We start from the raw sequence: 22,244 nt of genomic DNA, 5'->3' as shown, positions 1-22,244 counted from the left end.
ATCCCAGAAATAAAATTTCACAGTGGATAAGAACTTTTTCCAATCATTACGAGACCAAGATGAAGGGACTTCCTCGGTAACTAAGTAATTTACTATGTCAGCGTACCAAGGGGACGAAAAAATAGAGTACAAGTGTTTATCTAGAAAGGAATCACAGATAGGTTCGGTATCAGTATCAACATCACTGACAAGTCTTGATAAATGGTCTGCAACAACATTTTCGCAACCTTTTTTATCTCTAATTTCTAGAGTAAACTCTTGCAAAAGGAGAATCCATTGGATCAACCTTTGTTTTGCATCTTTTTTCGCTAATAGATAACGAAGTGCCGCATGGTCAGTGTAGACAATTGTTGGAGAACCCATTAGGTAAGGACGAAACTTATCCAAAGCATATACAACGCTAGAAACTCTTTTCTCGGTGGTGGTATAGTTACGTTGAGCTTCATTAAGGGTTTTACTCGCATAGTAAATGACAACCGGCTTATCTTCGGCGTTGCCATAGATGCGACTCTAATAGCATAGTAAATTTCGCGTCACACATTAATTCAAAAGGTTTAGACCAATCGGTGGTTGAATTATGGGGCGTAGTTAATCGCGTTTTTAAAGTCTCAAAAGCTTGTTTGCAATTGAAAGTGAAGTAAAAACGACATCTTTAAGCGGGGAGATTGGTTAAAGGTCGAGCAACCTTTGAGAAATCTTGAATAAATCTCCTATAGAAACCAAGGTGTGTCCTAAAATTGCGTGGACTGTCGCTGTTTTTTTTTTTGGTGTAGGAAGTGAAGTAATTTTTTCTATCTTAGCTTTGTCGACTTTGATTCCGTCCTTTGAAATGATATGTCCTAAAACTATTCCTTTTGTAACCATGAAATGACATTTTTCCCAATTAAGAACAAGGTTTTTCTCTTCACAACGTGTAAAGACCTTTTCAAGATTTGATAGACAGCTATCGAAAGAATCTCCATATATTGAGAAGTCGTCCATGAATACTTCCATAAAACGTTCAACCATATCACTGAAAATGTGTAGCATGCAGCGTTGGAAAGTACCAGGTGCATTGCAAAGGCCGAAAGACATTCGTTTATATGCAAATGTACCAAATGGACAGGTGAACGTGGTCTTTTCTTGATCAGTAGGGTCTATGACTATCTGAAAATAACCTGAATAACCATCAAGAAAACAATAATATGCATGACCGGCTAAGCGTTTGAGCATCTGATCGATGAATGGAAGTGGAAAGTGATCCTTACGAGTGACGGCATTAAGTTTGCGATAGTCAATGCATATTCACCATTTCACTGGGATACGAGTAGAAATGCATTCATCTTTATCATTTCGCACAACTGTAATGCCAGATTTTTTGGGAACAACGGTGTCTTGGACTCACAAAAACATATCGAGATAAGGTAAATAATACCCGCATCGAGTAATTTTAAAACTTCCTCTTATACCACATCTTTCATGGTAGGGTTTAGTCGACGCTGCGGTTCACGCGACGTCTTAGCATTTTCTTCAAGGTGTATGCGATGGGTGCACACAATAGGTTCAATGCCTTTAATGTCATCGAGGGACCATCCAATAGCAGAACGATGTTGTTGAATGACATTAATTAAACGAGCTTCCTGATCGTCAGTCAATTGTGAAGAAATGATAACTGGGTGACGACCATTTGGATCAAGCTGTACGGATTTTAATTTCGAAGGAAGAAGTTTTAAGTTAGGGGTGGGCGGAGTGGGTATTAAAGATTCTTGAGGAAAGTCATCGTCCATGGAGTAAACAGATTGATGTTCATCCAAGTTACTGGACATCACAGTCGTAGGGTCAAATAATGGTTTTGACTCTAATAACTCATTTACTTCTTGTGTATAATCATTGTCCTTAAACTCATATTCGCTAAAGGAAAGAAATTGGTATACTTCATCTTCTGGAAAAGAGTTTGTTAAATACTCTTGCATAATGCTGTCAACCCTGTTCACCTCACCATCAATGTCAGGCTCTGGAATTTGTTTCATCAACTTGAACACATTAACCTCGACCGATAGATTTCCGAAGGACATGGTCATTGAACCATCCCTACAGTTAATAAGAGCATTAGCAGTTGCTAGGAACGGACGTCCTAAGATGATAGGAATGGAATCACATGCAACTTTTGTATCCAAAATAACAAAGTCTACAGGATAGAAAAAGTCTTGGACTTTTACAAGGACGTTTTCTACAATTCCTTTTGGATACTTAATGAAACGATCGGCTAACTGTAGAGTCATGGTGGTAGGTTTAAGCTCATGAAGACCTAGTTGTTTAAATAAGTAATATGGAAGTAAGTTCACACTAGCTCCTAGGTCAAGTAGCGCAATAGCCGTGTATTTGTCACCTAAGGTGCATGGAACCGTTGGTCTACCAGGGTCCTTGTATTTGACTATACCATTGTGTTCGGTGATGGATGGAAACTGTTCGGTGAGGAACGCTTGTTGAGGAACATTAGTTCTTCTTTTTGTGGTGCACATATCTTTTAGAAATTTTGCATGTTTTGGCAATAGCTTTAAGGCATCGAGAAAAAGTAAGTTGATTGTCAAATTCTGAAAAGTTTCTCGAATTTCAGCAAAATTCTCATCAGGTTTATTCTTTGCCAAGCGTGCAAGAAACGGTGCCTTAGGGCAGAATTTGGCAAAGGGGTCCACTTGCTTGTTTCCTAAATTCTCAGATGTTGACTTTGTTGGATCTGGTGAATCCTCCGTAGGTTCATTATTTGAAATATATTCATTAGATCCTTCGGATTCCTTTGGTTGATCATCTGGCATACGTATTTGATTGTCTACAATTTTCCAGATCATAGAGTAGTGATTGCATGCACCTCACCTTGGTTGCGGGTGCTTGTACCAGGTGCATTGGTGAGTTCAAAGGCTGTGTTTGCTGGTTTAGGGTTTGGAACTGCTTGTCCAGGAAACATATATGCCTTTCTGACTCTTTTCTTGCGCCAATTGTTGAAGTGATTGTTGGATAGACGTTAAAATTTGGGATTGTTGGTTCATCTAAGCTAAGAAAGTCTCATTTGTCCTATCCATAACGGGTGGCGCAGGTTGTGCAACAGGTAATAGTTCACGATTATTGTTGAGAAGTTGTTGATTATAGTTGGGATCTGGATTAGATTGGACAAGGCTGCGGTTTGTTTGATAGTTAGCATTGGAATTATTTTGAAATTGACCTTGTTGGTATTGTTGATTATTTCCTTGGCGGTATGGAATAAAGTTGTTGGTTGGTCGAACAGGTGGATTAGCGAAACCTGGAGGAGCCCCCATCTGTTGGTTATTTTGGCGCCAAGCAAAATTCGGATGCTGTCTCCAAGGTGCATTAGGAATGTTGAATGCACATACCTCCTCTGATTGTTGAGTAGGGGAAGCATATAACAAGGGACAATACGCATCAAGATGGTCAAGACTAAGAAAAAGAACACATGGGGAGGTGTTAACGTTCACGACCTGTTTTGGTAGTTGATCGTTTACTTAAACTGCAAGGGCATCTACTTTTTTAGTTAGGGATTCTATCAAAATTTTTAATTCGGGATCGGGTTTTACCTCAAAAATAGATGTAGCTTTTGTAACAGTATCCTTTGAAGACCTCGATGACTCAGTGTTACCCCAGTGTGTACCTTTTTTTGCTTGTTTTTCAAGAAAAGTATATGCTTCAGTAGCTCCTTTGTCCATGAAGCAACCGTCGTTCATGATATCAAGAGTTTCTTTTTGATGATCAGAAAGACCATTAAAGAATGAACGAACAAGAACAGTTTTGTCTAGTTGGTGATGAGGACATTCTAAAAGAAGATCAGTAAAGCAACTCCATGCTTCCATAAAGGATTCATGAGGGTTTTGACGAAAGAATTGAATTTTCTGAGGCATTTCAGTTGTTTTCTTCTGAGTGTTCTGAGTGTAAAATTGAAGCATGAAAGCTTGAACAAGTTTATTCCATGTGTCTATGGATTGTGGCTGTTGTCTTGCTAGCCAAATTGATGCTTTCTCCGCTAAAGTGAATGGAAACAGCCGAAACAAGAGTTGTTCCTTAGAGACGGATGGATGGTGAAATGTTGTGGCCACTTGTTGAAGCCTACGAAGATGATTGTACGGTTTTTCGTGATCCAAACCATGATACACAGGTAACAAACTAAAAACGTTTGTCGGAATTCGAAAATCACTGACAATTTCCTCAAGTTTGATGCAGGAAGAAGGTCCTTCCTATAATGCAGTATAGAAATCCGACAGGGGCTTCTCAGCTGGTGGAGGATCGTCGGCCATAACGACAGAAGTTAATGGTGATGAAGGATCCTGATGAAGGTAATTAACAGAAGAAGGAAAATTTTTAGGTGCGAACTTACGCAATTGCTCATCGTATTTTTTTCGACGATAGGTATGTTCAAATTCTTTAGTGGAACCAGACCGTAATCTCATGCAAGCATAAAATTAGATCTAATTGACAGAAGAAACTTATTATTATTTGAATTTTATTATTATCTTTAAGCATTAGAGTTGAACAACGTAGGCCTAATGATAAACATAAAAATGATAGTTTACCTACGAAATGAACGATAAAACTCAAAACGTAAGTAAACTAAAACTTATTACGTGCCTATATTTATCAAGTTTTCTACTCTAAATTCTATCGAAATAGAGTGGAGTAACAAATTCGTTTCTCTCCTAGTTCTCTAGCATGGAATATTTTCTAGTCCAATTAATCGGTCTTAAGTCTAATGAGAGATTTACGAGGGGAATTATACTAACAAGACGCGATAATTCAAATAACATGGCATGAACTAAAATGATTCAATGATAAGGAATTAGAGGGGGATTGATTCCACCTTAACTCAACTTAATTCACTAACGACGAATCGTCGTAATCCGAATTGAACTGCTTCGCAGAACAATCTGGTTCTTCCTAATCCCTAATTACACATGACATTTCTACCAATTCATAACTAGCATGTGAATGATTAAATCCATTCTCATGGTGAACTAATCATTTCTAGAGTGGAAAGGAAATTACGACTATTCAACATTAACACGAATCAAGCTTTCATCAAGGCTTTTCAACCCCCTCTAATGGAGGTTTAGACGTGAATCATAACACTATCATTTCTCAATGAAATTAAACAAGTCATGGAATAAAGATTTGAACTTGCTTATTTAAACTCAATTGGAAATCTAATCATGCAAGAATTAATTGAAACTAATAATAACAAGTAAATGGATCTAGGAATTGAAACTAATAATATAAATGAAAATGAATCTAGATTATGAAGAACTAATTACTTTATTTATCTAATGAAATCAATAACAATAATGTAATACTGAATTTAAAGCAAGAATAAAAACTAATTAAAATGAAGTCTAAATCTAGATCTAAAATTATTCTAATCTAACCCTAGCTACTATTACAAGGAACTAGTTTTCTAAATAAAACTAGATAACTTAAGAACTAAGCTTTTCTTTGTTTTTATATGTTTCAGATCCAAAATCGTGCATGGGCTTGGAGCCATGTTTTGGGCCAGAGAATCAGGCCCAAAACCCAATTCTTTCAGTCCAAAAAGGCCTTTTCAGCTGGAGTTGGCTTTGACAAACATTTCGTCCACTTATACTCCTCTGATTGGGTCAAGGATTAGACCATTGGAAAGCTCTTTCCGAGACGGTTGTTTTGACGTAAGGTAAGATCAATTCCGAGGTCTGAGTCCAAAGATATGGTCTTTGGAAGTTCTGCTGACTTTTGCTCCTTTATCTTGTTAAAGTGGCACATTTCTGCACATAATGGACTTTGAAGCCTGAAATGCATAAAAACACGTAATCAGTATTAACTCTTACTTATTATTCACATAATTGGTCTAAAAGTACGATTGTTAAGGGGTTAAAACTACAGTTTTGGGCTCTTATCACCTAAGCTGCTGCTAACGTAGTAGTGAAGCTAGGAATACGTGTGCATAAACCAACAGCCAGGTCACAAGAGAGATATGAGAGAGGCTTTCTGTGCAAGCACAATTCTAATTAAGTAACCTCAATCTTTCAAGTTTCCTAGACATCGTTGGAATATGATTAAGATTTATGGAATTAAAATTTATGCAAGGTCTTTCTTTTTTTGTTTTGTTGTTGTTGTTGTTGTTTTTTTTTTAAGATTTATGCAAGGGTGAAAATACAAACATGCAAATACGATCTACTCATACAATACTAGATGCAGTAGCATGTGAAGATACTCTACTTATACGTATAGCTATACGAATAGGCAAGGTTGTGTCATCGATAAATACTTCCATACGCATGAGGGCAAATATACATCGATGAATAACGATATATATGCGCTAATTTATAAATCGATATTACGTAGATGTATATCAACAGTAACAGGCAAATTTGAATCACTCATACGTATCTAAATACATTAGCATGCGAATATAGTATATGTACGCAGATAAATACGATAAAACTAAACATGCAACGTATTATACATAAACTAAAATACAACTTTTGTATTGCATAATAATTTGATTTCGGCAATACTCATTGAGATTGCGATTGTCATATAGAGAGCAGCTTCACCCTGTAGGGTTTAGAAATAACTTACCCAGCTCAGATTTTAACCCTCGTTGGAATGTTCTCCTCTTTCTTGACAAAATCAACTTATTAAACAATACCGTGTACTTATACGTAGAGAAATACTAAACATGTAATAATAGACACTTATACATATAAATATAGATAACCATGCAAAACAGTACCATTGGTATGTATATATACATTAATATGCAATTCATACCCACTTAATCGCATATATATATTTACAGGCGTATTAACATGATTCATGCATATTTCTAGCCTAAGACATAAATAATAATCCATAAACTAGTACATAATAACTACGTACATGGCATTCATGCAAAAAACTAAAAATAAAAAACACTAAAAATTTGGAACCTGTAGCTTCCCGCTAGTCCGCCAAAGAAATGAAACAGACGTTTCAATCCGTCGACGTGATTAATCCCAAAAGATAATCGAATTTTCTATTACAGTTCCAGAGAGTTAGGCCTGGATATGGATCAGGATTTATCAGTGGATGCTGGAGGTAGAACAGGAGAAGCAAAAGAGAAAATACACCCATGAGGCGCGGTTACACGCGGGCCTTGAGTCGATCACAAGACGCGTGTCGATTAGGCCACAATTAGTTCAAATTTTCACAAAAACCTTAGAATCTTGTGTAGTTTACTATCCCAGTCCTAACTTTTTGTAACTGGAAGTACAACAAAAAATTTGAGAGAGGTCAGGTCTTTTTCGAGACAAAATAAAACAAAAACGTAAGAATATAAGCAAACATGAAGGAAGGATGAGAGTGGGGGTTCCCCTTGGAGCAAATTCCAATCTATAGCACAAGTCATTGGTCTTTAGAACGGCAGCAGTGCCATTTTGATATTCACCTTTGGCTATGTTAGAGATTTGATTCTCTTCTTTGGCGAAAGTGCGAATTCAAAGATATTCCCTACTCACAATCTTTGTGTTCATATAGTTGGAGTAAGGATTCGAACCAACCTAAAGTCTAGGACCACTTACAACTTGGTTTTTACTCTTTTAGGGAACTAGTGAGTAAGTTTAGCTATGATTTTGTAAATACTAAATACTTGGTTTCTTTACTACACAAAAGTTGAAGACATTAAGTTATGTAAATATGCAACTAAGACACGAGAAAATTTTACTAAAACAAAAGTGGAGAGTTAATTCTCCTCATGTGAAGATTACTTTTGTTATTTGATTTTAGTAAGTGCATTAAAATCTTCCTAGAACTCATAGACAAGTCCTAATAAAAGAAAACTTGATCCCTAACATATATGACTCATCTCTAAGCTCATACATGCTATCATGTAGAACCAAAGCAATGACTTATCTCTAAACTCATCACTTTGATCCCTAACTAGACTCTACACCAACTATCATTTTGGGATAGGATGTAGGTATAGTTGTTCTTCCTAAACAACTTACTAAACCAAATAACAAGAATTTTCCCTCACATGAGTATTATTAACTCCCCACAAAGGGAAGGTTTAGCTAATGATCCTTGGGCTAAAACTAAAACAAGTGTGGAATGTAAAAAGAGAGAGAGAGAACAAAAAGAAGAAAAACTATCTATAAAACTCACTTGCATTTAGATTTTATTTCCACTAGAAGAAAACAAAGTTTCCTCCATTAAAACTATTACAAGCTTTCTACCAAAAACTAAAAACTAAATAATATCTAAGACTAAGGAACTAAAATAATACATGGTAAAGGAAAATAAGTCAAGGGAGTAAATGGAGTGTCCCCCTCCCTTGTTTTGTTTTCTTCTCCATTTGAGAGAAATCTCATTTCCTCCCACGTGAAACATCAAACCACATTTACTTCCTTTTTATCCACCACATTAAAACAAAGTGACACCTTGCCTTTTTTTCACTATTAACACCTAATCTAATTAATTACATGCAAGGTGTCAACTTTGCACCAATAATTTGGCATTTTTGTCTTGACATGCTCCATGATTGATGACTCATCAAATCTTGTGGGCCCGCATAGTGGGTCCACGTCATGTCCAATGGCGGTCCGTTCTTTTGGGCAATTTTACAACTTCCCGCCTATGCGTAGAGTTCATCGCATACGATTATGCGAAAGCAGACTCACTTGTCGCGATTCGAGATCTTCGGGTTCAAGAGGTAGGAGAGCCGGAAGTTTGATGCTTACGTGCGATTTGTTGGGCTTTACATGGCTGATTTGGAAGAATTCATATATCGTCTTTTCCTCGCTTAACGCGGGTTTAACCAATATTTTCATGTTTCTTTGCAAATACTGCGCGAAAGTACGAAAATATACTTATTTCATGATTATTAAACACATAATTAACCAAATTTATATGTCTCAATGAGGTTTCATATTACAGTTTTGGGTGCTTATCAAAGGGTTAACAGTACTCATGCAAGAATTAGTTTCAACAGTTATACTACCACATCACTACAGCTCTAATCCATCTCGAGTTCATAGACAAACCCGAGACGACGTCGAGTATCGATCCCCAGCGAGATGCACGCATCTCACTAGCATAAGGAGTTGAACTAATATTTTATCTCTAGAATATCATTTCAGCTCCTGGGTCGATCCTACATCAGCTAGACAAATGAGAGAGCTGTCTGATACCATAGAATCACGCACAAGACATTTTGGGTCTCTCGCGAGACTATTCTGGAGCATCAGCACTCCAAACTTGGACAGTCTCAATCATTTTGGGACCGGATGTATAATCTACACCTAATTCCTAAATAGTGATTCTGGAACATTAAAGTGTCAATCTGGATCCTCACACGAGCATCATAACCCTCCCCCTGAGGTGGGGGTTTAGCTCATGGTTATTGGATGAATAATTGAACTTGATGTATACAATAAATAAGTAAATTCATAATAGGAATTAAACTTGAAAAGAAATGACTTTTATTAAGAAGAAGGACTTACAGTACTGAAGTTGGTAAAGTTACTGGAAGGAGAAAATAACGGAATGAAACTGCAACAAATGAAAAGCTAAACTATATGCTAAAAACTAAAACTTAAAAACTGGAGAGTTCTCTAACAAAGGTAAGGTCCCCTATATATATCTCCTGGTCTCTGTAAAGCCAAAATCCATTAATTCCTCTTTTGGCAAAACAACCAAACCTTGTTTCAAAAGGTTTGTCCTTTTGTTTCATATAAAAACAAACTTTTTTATAACTTTGTCTTTTTATGTTTTAATTTTGTTTTGTCCTTTTGTGAAAATCCAATTCAAACATTGAATTGATACGTTTTTTCCTTTTGCAAGGTGGCACAAACTTGTGACCATCACTTGCCACCTGCCTATGCTAACCCGTCATGCCTTTTGGGCCCACAGAGTGGGTCCACGTGGTGTGTCCAGTGGCGGTGCCAATTTTGGCATTTTTACAACTCTCTGTCTTTGCGTAGAGTTCGTCGAAACGTCGCCCTGGTTGCTCTGGCAGTTCACTAGCCAAAGTCGGCATCCAAGTTCGAAAGATGTGAGCTTCAGAAGTTTGCTGCTTCTTTACATGTGGACCCGTTCTGCACTGGTTTTGTCCCTTTGGAGTCTTCGGCTCTAGTCAGGCTTTGTTAGGCTTTACTGGGGCTGAGTGGGAAGACTTCAAGTATTCCAGTATTCCTGTATTTCGATACATGTTTTATCATCATATTCACATTAACTACGAAAACCTGCAAAAGTACGAAAATATAATTATGAAACACTCTAGACGGATTAGAGCTGTAGTGATAAGGTACTCTAAACTTTTGTAGCTGACCTTGCGTGATTATGATTAACCTTTTTCCTGTATCTCTCTCTCTATTTAGTTTACTTAGAAATCAATCTTTGTAATTTTACGTTAACTTGCATTCCAATTTTTAATTGAGCAACATAAGAAATAAACTAAAATCATACTCACTAATTTCTTAAAGCTGTAAATCCAGTTGTGAATATTGCCTAGTCCTAAGGTTTGGACAATCCCTTACTCGACCTATACTACCAACCCACGTGAGTAAGGAAACTTGACTAATTGGATATTTTATGAACTTTACATTTTATGGACTTTGGACTCAAAAGAACAAAAATCTAAATCACTGATTATCATGTAACCAAAAAACGAGATATCTCGGTGATATTTTGGGCCTTGCTGCCCATAACTACTAGTTTCTTCACTTTGCCCTTTTGATAGTTCTTTTTAATTTTTTATCATTCCCTTCACCTAGATGCTCAATGTTTTAATCATTTTTATGAAGACTTATAAAGGAGTTAAAAGGGAAAGAAAAAATGATGGCAGAGAGTGTAAAAGAGCCAAGTGCCAAAAGCCTAAGCCAAACTTATTTTATTTTATTTTTTTTTGTCAAAAGGTCTAAATAATAAAGATTAACAAAATTATGTATTTATTTCAATTCACAAAACTAGAGTGTGTTAACTACTAAGAATTTAATATGGATTGATGAGGTTAACTAGTTAAGTACTTAAACCATTAATTGATACTACTATACTATGTCTATATATATCTATATAATCTAGTCCACAAGTCTACAACAATTCAACAAATTGTTAACTTCATATAATGTTATAAGTCTATATAGCCCTACTATCATGTGGAGAAAACTATAAAAGATTAACATCGAAATCAAAAATTATATATATATATATATATATATATATATATATATATATATATATATATATATATTAATTAGTTTCTAAAAAAAAAAAGAAAAAAGAAAATATGAGTGGTTTGGTAATACACGTGGGCTCTAAATAACGCTGGTAGATTTCACCAGCAAATATGCTGGTGAACAAATTCGGGCTCGCTGTTGAAATAACAACTACTACCACTATAATTATGACGACCCAATCCTCCTCTTAACCTCTGCTTCTTCTTCACTACAATACTTGCATCGGTAGCAGCCATTTGAAAACAATAAATATATATATTGTACAAAAATTTATTGATATTGACCCCTCCTCAAATCAGTCGGCATCTTTTGAATATGTTATTTGGCTTGTAGGACAGCGCCTCATAACTATAATGTTATTATATATAGAGAGAATTATGATTCTAATTTTGTTTGTATTTCTAATTCTTACTTTATTTTTCTTGATAAACATTTCTAATTCTTACTTAGGTCCCTCTAAACCTTACCAATTCTAATTATGTTTGCATTGTCCCTTTTTCTACCAGGTAAACGTGTGTTGTGTGCCCTAAAAATACGAAACTGCCCCCATAGAATGTGTACTTTCATTTTTTTTTTTTTTTTTTTTTTACAATTTTCCGAAAAAAGAAAAAGATGTCAATATTGGCTTCAAAATAGAGATGTAATTGTTGGATTTCATTGATTATGTTTTGAAATCCGTGGGCCTATATGGATGCCCACTATTGAGCCCATATGGGACACCTCTTTATATGTGTCCTTAGAAATATATTATAGTTATACTCTCTTGGCTATATTTTTCAAGGCTTCAAAGAGTCTCCAACTTTTTGTAAACTCTAATACTAATTATGAAAAAAAAGGAATTCCAAATCCTTAGATATCTAAATCTATTAATGCACAATGGGCGAAAATGCTCATCTGCGATTTCAGGAGGCCACGTCAGCAGTATTTTTAAGTGGGTACACAAAGTTAATTACAAAGCAGGACAATATTTTGATTTATTACAAATTGATCTTTGCCCTGAATTTCATTGGACGCAGGATGTTCTCGAGACTGTTTAAATGTTCTCGAGATACATATATTAAGAACAAACCAATTACACGCCAATCACAATTTTGATTAGTGATATAACTTCGGAACATTAAAACAGATAAATTGATTCTAAAACAGAAACCCTTCGACCTAATAAAATATGAATCCTAATAAAACAAAAACCTTCCAACCCTAACAATCAAACTTTCTAAATACCAACTTCAAGGACTTCAAACTTTAAGAACCCGCAACTCTTCAAACTTGAAAAAGCCTGAAACTCTTAGACTTGAAGAACTCTTTGAAAGAGCCTCCTACGTCTATCATCAAACTTGAAGCTTCAATTAGTTAATCAACAACTTCAATTACTCCTTCAAAGGTACTTTATTCCTGTTGAAAAATAATACAGAAAAAATAGTTAGATTTACTAATAAGGTTGATCAATCTTCCTTTTTCCTTTCCCTATAAAAAAAACACAACACAGTTCTTATTTTATTTATTTTCGATATTATTTCATTCTTTTTGCAATGTCTATTTGACAGGTACATAAAACTTACCTTTACAATGAATTCCATGATTGTTCTTTTCCATCAGCAACATAGTTTCATAAACGCCTGCACATAAAAAAAAAAAAAAAAAAATCACCGTTGTCGTGTTGTACTCTGATTAAGTTGGGTGGGTTAGGTTGGGAATAACCCTTCCTAGAAAAATAACCAAAAAGAAAGTACAGAAGAAGAACCCCAGACAGAAGACGGAGAATTGGAACAAAAAAACACATAAAAAAATAAGAAGAAGAAGAAGAAGAAGAAATAGTGAGGGCAGTGATAGAATGTTGGAACCAACCTTTACTTTCAAGATGTTGGAAAATAACAATGATGATGTTGATTGTTGATTGTTGTTTATTGCTTCAGCTTCCCTTTCAAATTCAATGATTTCAAACTCTTTAACAGTCTCCAGACATATGTACTAAGTGATTCAACTTGTTTTTTCTGCCCGGATTCTCTAGCAACAACCAATGATAAAGCATTTTCCTTAAATCTTCTATGGTCAGCTTAAGTGTCTTCTCTAATTTGGCTATTTTGTCCTCATATAAAAGTGTTTGCCCCAATGTCTCCTCAAACTTACTCTTTATCACATAAACTAATTTCTCCTGCTAAATTGCTTGGTCTTTAAACGAGCTCAAATCCTGATAAATTTGATCAGCACGCTCCTTCTCTTCCAGCAAAGCTGATATCTTGACTAACTCTTGCTGTAATTGCTCCTTCTCTTCGGTCACCGAGTTTAAGGCCTTCTCACTTTCCAACACTGATGCTTCAAGTGAAACTAACCGCTCACTTTGTCCCTCATATTTCATCTTCATGAGATATAATAATCTCATTTCAAACATCTGGGTCATTTCTTTGAAAATAGTTCCACAGATCTCTTGCATGATAATTGACTCCATACATGAATCTTCAATGCCCCATCTGAATATAGCTTTGTTGCTACAAATTTCATATTATACTCCTCTTCAGACCATTTGATTGACTTAGGAACTACACTTGGCACTAAATCCTTGGAATCATGTATACTCAACCTCAAATTAAACATTGTAAATACTTCTTTCTGCACTTGAAACCTGACAATAAGAACTGTAAAAAAAACACTGTAAATACTTCTTTATTATGTTGAAACCTATTTTTCACCAACATATACTATTTTTGGTGATGGTAGCATAATGTATGGTCAGCGAGGGACTGATACAACTGACAGACATAGAGATGACATTCTACAAAAGCTAATAAAAAATATTTATTGTGGAGGTAAGATCAAGTTTTAACTTTATGTGGTTTTTTCTTTCAACACTTTTTTTTTTCACATATATATCTTATATGTAGTATGTAGTTTTTCATATGAAAGAAGTGAAAGATGCTAACCTGGGCTAATTTTTGTTGAATTTGTGAAGATGCCCATGTTAGGGGAATTGAGAGCTAGGTTTAGAAGCTCTGTAAAAACAAGAAGAAGAACAGAAGTTAGAATGTGTAGTTACGCAACAACAACAACAATAAGAGTAGTTAACAGCTGAAACTTTCCTAAAGTAACAGTGGTTATTACCAAGCAAAACCAAAAGACTCAAGACAGATAATACAATACGTGCTTGGACAATCACCGATGTTTGCATTAACCAAGTTACAAGCGGTAGGAAGTTGAAGGAGCTTAGCTTCCTGAAGGCCCATCTGCTTGAACGAACTGGCTCCATCATGAGCCTGCTGGATTATAAAGCACAGACAAACTGGATTTTTGTCCTTTATATCTTTCACATGCAGTAGTGCAACACTCTTTAGTAGGTGAATCTGCCTTCCCTGTAGCATAGCTTAAACAGTCACCTACTTTGGAAAACTCACTTCTGCATTGTTATGTTACTGAAGGTGAAGCACTGAATACTACTGACCCATGCATATAACAAAAAAGGAAAATATCACTGAAGTATTTTTTTTTTCTATACAGTTCCTGGAGAGATTAATAATTTAGAAAATGCTAGGATTGCTCGCTATAACAAATGGAGAATTTTAGCACGAAAAAGAAATAACGGTAGATTTTTTTTAGGTAACCATTATTGTTAAATTATTATGTATTTCTAATATAAACTAATCTAAATCATTTTCTATTAGTTGATTCAATGCGTCATAAAAGGATCTCTACATCTAAAAGTACAACAGCCACTACGTGAATGGTACAAATTCGAAGTCAAAGATTTCAACTTCATAGAACTTAAAGAAGCAAGGAGCAAAATCAATCATCTACGCCAGATTCATGAAGAAGCTACAAAGGAAATCAAACAACTTGAATAAGCCAATGAACAATTTTATGAAATAAAGCAAGGCCTACATGTTGATATCATGCACATTGGACAAGAAAATAGGGAATTGCGAACAACACTTACTAATGTTGAAACAGAAAACAGAGAAATGAGAACATCAATTGCTCATGTTGAAACAATAACATAAGTGATGATGAAGGCAAACAAATGGATGTGACAACTGGTGGAGATTCTGACATAATCAACATTAGTGATGATGAATAGAATAGAGTTACATGGAATTATCAGTTTTTTTAGGAGTTATCATTGAATTATAAATTGTGCCAAGTTTTATTAGGAATGTTCATGCATTTTCATTTGTTTAGAAGTTTTAGAACCTTCAATTAGTAGCTATATGACTACTTATTGCCTTGATTTTGAATGATAACTGATAAAGTACAATTTATTTTACATAGACGCACTAACTATCTAGGTTACATTAATATATTTCTCACATTAAAAGTCAAGGTTCATTATTACCTCATTTCCATTAACAAACCTAGGTACAATTTCTTCATGCAGCCTAAGCCAATGTAAACAAATAATATCTTCTAAAAAAATGGAAGACTTACCGTAAATTTGAGTGTCTTCTTTCCCTTAAAAGGTAATGTCAACATTTGAAGAAAGCTCATTCTTATCAATACTTCCAACTGGCTCATCAATAATCATCTAAGAATGGAAAAATGCACTTTGGACTAAAAAACAGACATAATAGCTAGGCTATTAGGATACCATAATTTCATTATTACCTCCTTTAAGCCTAGGTTTAGTTTCTTCATGCATCTAAGCCAATGGAATATACAACAAGGATATCTCCAACAAAAACATAGCAGAGCATATTATAGACATGACGCAGGATGTTCTCAATCTTTCACGTAGCCCAACCCAAGATATTATACAGCGGTGAGTCCTCTAACAAAATAACAAAGAAAAAGACACATAAAATCAAATCAAAACTGGAAAAATATAGCCAAGCAAAAAAAAATACGACTTTGAAAAATGGAAGGTTATACCAGAAGTTAATTCAAAGCGTAAAGTATACCTCATTTTAGGCTGCGTAATTAAGTGAGAGAGCAATAACCACTGGCAAAATAAAACTTTCAAAAGCAACTGCGGGGAAAAAAAGAGTCACCATTATCATCACATAACAAAGACACAAATAGAACAGTGATAAAGACTAACATCAAATGGAAAGATACCACTAAAGAACAGGAAAAAAAAAAAAAAAAAAAGGAAAAAGGAAAAATCATGAACAAAAACTATTTAACAGATAACAAACAATTGGATCAGCGTGTCGAATTGAGTCATCTGTTTAAGAAAATTATACAATCTGATTAAATCAAATAATAATTGGGTACTGTAAAAGAAAAATACGAAAAGCAATATTTTAAAAACAAAATATATACAACAATTCAATAATAGAAAATAGAACAAAGAATAACTAATGTAATTGAGTACTTAACAGGAATAAATCTTAAACGACTTCATAGTGAATAAGTTTGTCTTAACGTTGATATCATTGATGAAGTGTTGTATCTTTCGGTTTAGAAATTTGGAAAAATCAGTTGGAAACAGATTGAAATCAACAACATATTATGCCAATATGTGGAACTAACCGATCTCAATCATAGAATTACACAAAATGAAGCAATAAGAAAACATTTCATCAAGTCAATTGAGCTTATCATAACATGTGCCAAGTGTCAACATAAAGGACACGTAGTGTGTTCTAGAAATAAATTGGGATTTTAAAAAATAAACAATGAGACCAAACCAACTACATTCAGGAGGCCACAATTGATAACAAATTGGGCTTCAAAATTAACGCACTTTTAAATTTTAACTTTTTAAAACCAATTACTGATTTATAATAATGGGCTTCTATGCAATGCACTATGGGCTTCAGTTGTAGAAATGGACGTTGGCTTTAACAAATTTATAGACCAAACCAAGTAAATAGTATGCAAAATTAAAACAAAAGCCCAAAACACATGTAAAGCCCAAACCAAAAACAAACCCAGCCATGGGCCGAGCGAAATGCTAGTATATTATAGTTATACCCTCACCAATCTATTTTTTGGAGCACTCACAGAGACGTCAATTTTTTCTAAACTCTATTACTAATTATGAAAAAGTATGATATAAATAAATAAACAATACCATCTAGAGTTTCAGAGTTTCCAACTTTTCCTAAACAATATAGCTAATTACAAGGGGGGAGGAACACACTAAATTGCAAAAAACAATATTTTCGACCAAAAACGATTTTCCTAAAACCCTTATGCCACAAAGAATAGTTTCCACACTAATCTCAGGTGAAGTTTAATATAACAAAGTTTCTTTCTAGAAAATGATAATGAAACTATAAAAGAACAAAGGAAAAAATGAATTGAGTTGCTTGAACATTTACTTTATGCATTTGTTAACCACACATGTGACTAGGAAAAAAAAGGAAAAAAAGTAAACTAATCATAAAATAAGTAATAGTGTACACCCAAAACAAATAAAATTGTATTGTATGCACTATATATATGGGCCTAACAAATAAAGTTTGATCAATTTGAGGTGTCATCCACTGTGGGATTTAGACATTTAGTCATAGTTAAGTATTTCAAGAACCACAGGCCACAATAATTACGACATATTCTAATTAAATTTATGAATTTTATTATAATTTCTAATTTTAGCAGAATAATGAGATTCAGTTAAAATGGACGTTGGCTTAAATAAATTATATAACTATTGATTTAGTTAAAGTGGACGTTGGGCTTAAATAAATTATATACCAAACCAAAACAAAACAAAACAAATTACATGTGGAAAATTAAAGTATACAAAATATATAATAACAAATGGAAAAAAAAAAAAAAAAACAATAATGACAAATATTTTAAAATATATATAATACTGCATGAAACTAACGTCAAAGAACAATTAACGAGAAATAGAAAACTAGATGCAAATGCATCGAACTAACCTCAAATAATATTTAACGGGAAATCAGAAATTGGATGCACATGCAAGCATTAAGCTAATCTTAAAAATTAATTAATGGACAATCGGAATATTGATTCAACTGCATTAAACTAACTTCAAAGAATAATTAAAGGGAAATCAAAACTTGGATGCAAATACATCGAACTAACACTAAAAAATAATTGTCGAGAAATCAGAAACTAAATGCAAATGCATTGAACTAACCCTCAGAGATTAAATTAACGAAAAATTGGAAACTGGATGCAACTATATTGAACTAACCTTAAAAAAAACTATAAATTGGAAATAGGATGCAAATGCGTGAAACTAATCTTTAAAAATAATTAACGGGAAATTGGAAACCGGATGCAACTACACTGAACTAATTTCAAAAAATAAATTGGATGCAAATGCATTGAACTAACCTCAAAAAATAATTAACGGAAAATCGGAAACTGGATGCAAATTCATTGAACTAACCTCAAACAATAATTAACGGGAAATCAGAAACTAGATGCAAATGCAACCTCATCGAATAATAAACGAGAAACCAGAAACTGGATGCAAATGTATTAAACTAATCTCAAAAAATAATTAACGGGAAATCGAAAACTGGATGCAAATGCATTGAACTGAGCTCGAAGAATAATTAGTAGGAAATTGGAAATTGGATGCAAATACATTAAACTAATTGCAAAGAATAATTAACAAGAAATCAAAAACTGGATGCAACTACATTGAATTAACCTCAAAAAATAAATAACAGAAAATCAAAAACTGGATGCAAATGCATTGAGCTAACCTCAAAATATAGTTGTGTTGTATGTTGTGGAATGTCTCGATAAGTATAATTTTACATTTAAAACGGTGTTTATCTTATCTTTTTTCGTATAATTGGGAACACCTTGCTATTCAAGTAACTTCAATATGAACTTCGTCTTATTAAACAATCTCACAAAACTTCTATTATTAAACAACAAATGAAGTTGAAGGGTTTTATCAATGGTGAGTTATTTTTTTTTAATAGAGAGTACGTGGGGTTTTCATGTTATAAGAAATTTGGATGAGTGATCAATATAATATTGAGTTTATGACTATTTTGTAAAGTCCTGAATTATTATTAAGGGTATTTTTGTAAATTTCATATTAAATCTAGGGTCATTTATGTAAATTGGTCGTCAGGTTATATTTCAACCGTACGTAACTTACTGAAACTTAACTCCAACTCATACGTCACGTTAGGTAAGCGACCCATATGCGAAAAATTTGACAAATGCCGGTTAGCGGTTTTCTGCGTGCGAAGCTGACACGAGTTAACAACTTACACGCATGAGTGGGTCATTGTTATAGCCTGCGGTGAGATAGAATATAAAAGATTAAATTTAGCGGGATGGGCCGGAAAAATAATTACGACGCGACGTCAAACGAGTTGGCGGTTAGGAGTGTGAGGGCCTTAAGCCTAATTGTAATATATTGGGCTTGGGCCTAAATATATCGGCCCAAATAGGAAAAAACAAAAATCGCGAAATCAAATCGCACCTCTTCTTCCCCAATTCGCCCATACTGAAAACCTAGGAGAGAGAAAACTCTCTTCTCCCAAATTCAACAGATTCAACACAAGAATTCAAACACCCAATCACTAACAACACTCAATCAAGTGTGGGGATTCAAAAATTATTGGAATTGGCGGCGTATTTTTGCGAAAGGTGAGTTTGAATTCGTTCAAATAAATAGTTAGCTTCAATTTCGATTTCTTGAGGGTGTAATACTGAAATTGATTGTATTGGGGGTGTTGAAGGTCGGCAGTGGAAGTGTGGAGGAGTTAAAGTGGAGGGAAACAGTGGTGGAGCCGAAAATTCTTGAAGTGCGTCGGGTTTTCGCGAAAGGTTAGTGAATTTCGCCTACAAATCGATAGTGTAAACTCGATTTCGAGTTAATTAGTGGTATTGGATGAAAGATAATTGAATGGGGTGGTTGTTATGTTGACAGCAGCTGTGGGTGGCGATAGAGTGGAGCGATTTTTGGTGGAGCAGCGAGCTAGGAGCGATTTTTGCTGCTGACTTGGTAAGAATTTGGTTATTCATTACAAATTCGAGAGATTCATGTCGATTTATAACTGTTAATGTACATTTCGAGAGATTTAATATGAATCGAAGGGCGTGGGATTGGTTGTAGTTGAAATGTGGAATTTGAATTGAGATGTGATAGGATTGGCGTCGATATGAGGGCTTGCCATGGCCCGAAATTGCCGTAGAGACCGTCAGAGTAACAGTGTCCGAAATGGCCTGTAGCTCTGTTGACAGTAGTTATAGGAAAAAAATACCCGAAACCCAATTCTTAACGTCGAGATTTCTTCTCGGCCTACGCTAGATAATAATTCCTCGTTGTTCGATCAATTCTAATAAACGACGTATATGTATATGCTGTTATAGAAGTGAATTTGAGTTGACTCGGTTAAGCGGGCTTGATTCGGATAAGTGGGCTTGAGGAGAACGGAGCTTGCTAAGGTAGGAACCTACATACCAATATATAGCCTGCTTATTTTCATGCATGATTTGAATTGTTTAACTAGGAAATAGATAGTTGTGTATCAACCATGCATGTATATATGATATTCATGTTTTGCACTGTATTTCCTTGATATAAAATATATATATATATATATATATAAATATATATATATATATATATAGCATTAGCGTGAAATGGGTTTTTTCAGTAAAATCGGGGTAGCGAGGGATTGTTTTACGGTTAAAAGTGAAAAAAACTGGTTTTGGGAAAGGTTAAGGCCTCTTGTCTCGAAGGAGACGAGAGATGGATTTTGTAACGCGGGTAAGGATTACCCGGTTGTTTGTAACTAGGTGCGAGGTTCTGGATTGTTCCCGGGATGGTCGTGTTATTTATGATGATTCGCCGTTTGGGAATCATCGGTTGTTATTTACTATGATTGGCCCGTTTGGGAGTCATAGGTTGTTCTACTCGATGATGGGAAATCCAGGAACTCACACCTACATAATCAACAGTTTTAAAAGAAAAACTAAATAGGTAACTATAGTATTTGAAAATAATCGGTAATATGAGTATATATATAGATATTACTATGTTTATCACGAGGGGATTTAGAAAAGGAATTGTGAATTCCTATAAAGAAGGCTGTTGTTGTCGCATTCGAGACGGCAGTTTCGCTCTAGATTCCAACTGTGGTGTGTACACCTTCGAGGTGGTGGGCCACCTTTAAAGGGATGCATCACTGGATGTAGTCCGGGAATTCCTTTTCTACTTTTCTAGATAACCATGCTTGTATGTGTCACGCTGTATGGTGATTAGCTTGAGTGGGGTTACATGCTACCTCGATGAGGTTTAGACGCGAGGAGTGAGAGTTTAGTCCACTCTTGGATGTGTGTCAGGATCCTGAGCAGTCTGCAGTCGTCGAACGGTTGACCACCGTAAGTTAGGTGACAGCCCGTATGGGGGTCGTGGTCACAGGGCCCACCTGAGCCCTAAAAGCTTTGGGAATTTTGTGTGTACAAACACAACAACGGCATTTCATCTCCATGCCGGTAAAATCAGGAAAACAACGGTGCATGGTTCACACTGGGAAGTACTGAACCGAGATTGCCTGTGACTGGGGCTGAGTACCAGTCGTACCCTCACCATTCTAATAGGATGCAGCGGCCACAATAGTTGTATGATGATTGTGAAAAACTCTATTTTTTTTATATATATCAATGAAGCATGTCGAGATGATTTCTGCTAGTTAGTGATGTATATATACATAGTCACAATATTTGAATACTATTATAGAAACCCTGCATGTTTTAAATGTTTTCTATAAGTAGACTATTTATTGGTTATGTGCGTTTCTACTGGGCATAGTTGTTTGCTCATCCTACTTAACATTTAACATTTGAGGCGAGCGATTCGCGGAGGAGGTTTTCCCTAACCCTAGTGATGACGGGTATGGTGATTTGGGAGGATTTCCTTATGCTTGACGAGGACAGAGTCAAGTTCATACTTTTGGATGTATAGAGATAGTCTAGTCGATCATTTTGGTTGTATATATGTAGAGCTTCGCTCATTTTGATGTAATATTTGATATATTTAAGTAGCAGTTACACTTACATAGTTGGTGGATGGGATGTGATGTTGTTTAGAAGGTTGGTTTGTATATATATGGTTGTTGGAAGGTTGTAGTT

The 22,244-nt window shown here is 35.0% G+C and overlaps 2 long non-coding RNA genes across 2 annotated transcripts; both read right to left on the bottom strand.

The window, feature by feature from the left end:
* Positions 1 to 12,172: 12,172 nt before the first annotated feature.
* On the bottom strand, positions 12,173 to 13,597 carry LOC147512834 (uncharacterized). The gene is made up of 3 exons (XR_015217273.1): positions 13,077 to 13,597; positions 12,791 to 12,847; positions 12,173 to 12,623 (listed from the first exon to the last, which is right to left on the bottom strand). It is a non-coding gene; the product is annotated as an uncharacterized LOC147512834 (long non-coding RNA).
* Positions 13,598 to 14,392: 795 nt separating this feature from the next.
* Positions 14,393 to 16,717, bottom strand: LOC147512833 (uncharacterized). Its single transcript, XR_015217272.1, has 5 exons — positions 16,536 to 16,717; positions 16,115 to 16,182; positions 15,822 to 15,984; positions 15,645 to 15,741; positions 14,393 to 14,575 (listed from the first exon to the last, which is right to left on the bottom strand). It is a non-coding gene; the product is annotated as an uncharacterized LOC147512833 (long non-coding RNA).
* Between the last annotated feature and the right edge of the window lie 5,527 nt (positions 16,718 to 22,244).

The sequence above is a fragment of the Coptis chinensis genome, chromosome 3 (genome assembly GCF_015680905.1).
Source record: "Coptis chinensis isolate HL-2020 chromosome 3, ASM1568090v1, whole genome shotgun sequence".
Taxonomy (NCBI): Eukaryota; Viridiplantae; Streptophyta; class Magnoliopsida; order Ranunculales; family Ranunculaceae; genus Coptis; species Coptis chinensis.
Note: the sequence above shows the minus strand (reverse complement) of the source record. Positions and strands in the feature narration are given on the sequence as shown.